Source organism: Antechinus flavipes, chromosome 3, assembly GCF_016432865.1.
Source record: "Antechinus flavipes isolate AdamAnt ecotype Samford, QLD, Australia chromosome 3, AdamAnt_v2, whole genome shotgun sequence".
Taxonomy (NCBI): domain Eukaryota; kingdom Metazoa; phylum Chordata; class Mammalia; order Dasyuromorphia; family Dasyuridae; genus Antechinus; species Antechinus flavipes.
The window spans coordinates 192,931,935-192,935,015 of NC_067400.1; the positions used below are offsets into that span (position 1 = coordinate 192,931,935).

Below are 3,081 nucleotides of genomic sequence, written 5' to 3' on the forward strand. Positions count from 1 at the left end.
TTTAATTCTGTTGAAAAATATTTGTTAAACAAGTAGAAGACATTATGGTAGGTACAATAGAAACAAAGATAAAAAAAAAAAAAGACATAAGCCTTCTCATCCAGAAGCATAGAATCTAGTAAAGAAGTTTTAAAGTTAATGTTTCCATGTTCTACTATAAAAAAGTGCTCCCTATCAAAAAGGTTTAAATAAATACTTACTGAGTACTTAGATTATATCTAGCCCTGCTCTTTTGCATTGAACAAAGGAATTCTCAAAATGAATAAGAAAATTGTAGCAGTCTTTTGAAAGATGGGTGGCAGGAAAGCAAACGAAAGATATATTCTGTATTTCTTTATTTCCACTTCTAAGATCTGAGAAATGATCAAAGTATATACTCAAATAGATGACTTTCCTATGACTTTCTCAAAGAAATACATTTATAGTATTCATAGATAATTCAAGAAGTGCATATGCACTTCTAGAAATTAAATTCTTACCTTATCTTTGCTTTTTATGTAATATAATCTTCCTTGGTACTAGGTTGATTTAATAAGTAATTAGCATATACATATATATCCACATATATAGATATGTATGTATGTATTTGAAATAAATTTTCTGGTCTAATGCACTTTTCACTCAAGGTCATTAGGATCATTCTTTGAACCTCTCAAAGCCACTAGGAGACTAAAGCAAAGCAAAGTGAAGATTTTTTTATTATTATTATTTTTAGGCCATTCTTCAATTAGATCAAATACACATCTTGAGGAAAGAATTTTTGTCCTTGGTTATTCTTGAATTATTATTATGTTCAGATTCACTTGATGAAATAATAGCTTTCTGCTCCATCACACTTTAGGGAAATCACAAAAAAACCCAGAGTAACCAGAGTTACTTCTTCTGTTTATCTTAAACTACATCTCCATCTGTCCATTGTCTAATGTGCTTTAAAATTATCTGTTATTACCTTGTTCATTCTTCACATTCACTTATTTGTGAATATGTTATATTTCCTTAATTTAATTCCTTGAAGTCAGGGTAATTTTTTCTTACTTTGTTTTTCCTTCTTCTCCTCCTCCTCCTTCTTTCTTCTTCTCTTTTCTTCTTTATTTTTTTAAATCAAATTGAATTAATTAACATGTTTTGGCTCCTACAAAGAGAAGAATGTAGCATTATAAAATGTAGAGTAACAATTGAGACTCTAAGAAACTGGCAGTTTTGTTCAGTACACATACACACATATACATATATTATACATATATACATAAACATGTTATACATATATACATTGTGAATATACACATGTGTTATATATATATATATTTGATTTCTTCATCTCCACTTTCAAGAAATGAGAAATGATCAAGGTATATAATCAGAGAGATTCTCCTATGACTTTGACAATGAAATATATTTACAACACAAATAATTCAAAAAGCATATATATACTTCTAGAAATTAAATAGCACATATATGACATATATAAATAATAATTTTTTATATAAAACTTTCTTGTTACTTTTCAGAAAGACATTGCCCATTACTGTCTTATTAAAAAAGAACTATGGTCAATGAGATTAAATATCCAAATCAAGTGTGACAAATCATTAATAGGAAATTTTAAATATAGATTGTAATACAAATTAGTTCACCTACATTGTTGTATTTGCTCTTCCTTACATAACACATTCTATCTCTTGTCTCCATGACTTGGCACAGGCTTTTCCCTGTTTTTATTTCTCACACTCCTCTTAGAATCCTTGGCTTTTTTCAAGGCTTAGTTTAAGAGACCCCAATTATATGGGATTTTTCCTGATTTCCTGCACTCAGGAAATGTGTGTGTGTGTGTGTGTGTGTGTGTGTAGTTGACTTGTATTTGTACATGCAGTCCCATCCGTCCCTTCCAACATCCACTTTACAGAATGCAAACTCCTCTGAAAGCAGGAATTATTTTGGTTTTCTTTGTATTTACCCCTTCCATTCCCACTTTCCAGATTTCCTGACACATTTTAGGTTCTTCATTAATGTTTACTAAATGAATGAATCTGTGTTCACTACCAAAGGGATTATATTTGTTTTGGATTTTTAAAATCCTGTTCTTATTCCAAGCTTAGATATGTAGATATATCAGGAGCCTGAAAAGGAATGCCAATAGTTAAGAACTTCAGAAGAGCTGTAACGATAACCAGAAAAGGCAGTGAAAATCCTATTTGGATAGAATAGTAAGGGACAGGACTGGTTCTTACCACTGACAGCTAGCGGGGGAACACCAAACTGGAAAAGCGTTATTACTCACTGGCATGTGTTGTTATGAAGATAAATTTGGAAAAGCTCTGAAGTCTAGTCCAATGTGGGCTGTACAGGGCATTGAATCTGAGGACAAAAAAATGAAACTAAATACCAGAGTATGAAGTCATGAAATTAGAGTTCTGGGAGCAGAGTAAAGATTTAATAAGCCAACTTTGGCAGGAGAAAGTGAAGAGCACAAAAATGAAAGAAGGACAAAATCATTGTCAAAAAGCACAATGAATAAAATGAATCAAAATGAAAATGAAATTGCCTATGAATTAAGCCATGGCATTTGTATATTCCTTTTCACAGGGATGAAGTGGTAAGGCAGATGAATTCTTTTTGACTTTACAAAGGGTCTGTGACTCCATGATAGAGAGTGATGTACAGTTAATTGTTGAATTTAGAAAAACATTTACTAAAAAAGAAATAGGAATTACATTTTAATATGTCTATGAGAGCAAGGTCTCATTGAAGGTATTGATTATAAGAAAGTAAGAACTCTTGAGGAGATAAGAAAGCAAGAACTCTTGGGGAGATAAAGTTACTTATATAAAAATAAGAAAGACATCAAGGAAAGAAAACATCTCTTAACTTCATGAATTTCGACTATCTGTCTTTCATGTCTAGAATTCTCTCCCTCCTTATGTCCATCTCTTGCTTTCCCTGATTTTCTTCAAGTCTTACCTCCTACAAAAAATTTTTTCTTGATTCCTCTTAATGCTAATGCCTTCTCTCTGGACTATTTTCAAATTGTTCTGTATATAGCTTTGCTGTATATAGTTCTGATATCTTGATTTCAGGGTGTTT

At 31.2% G+C, this 3,081-nt stretch overlaps 1 long non-coding RNA gene across 1 annotated transcript; it reads right to left on the minus strand.

Moving 5' to 3' along the window:
• Positions 1-680: 680 nt before the first annotated feature.
• Positions 681-2,357, minus strand: LOC127557831 (uncharacterized). Its single transcript, XR_007952641.1, has 2 exons — positions 2,279-2,357; positions 681-1,132 (listed from the first exon to the last, which is right to left on the minus strand). It is a non-coding gene; the product is annotated as an uncharacterized LOC127557831 (long non-coding RNA).
• Positions 2,358-3,081: the final 724 nt, after the last annotated feature.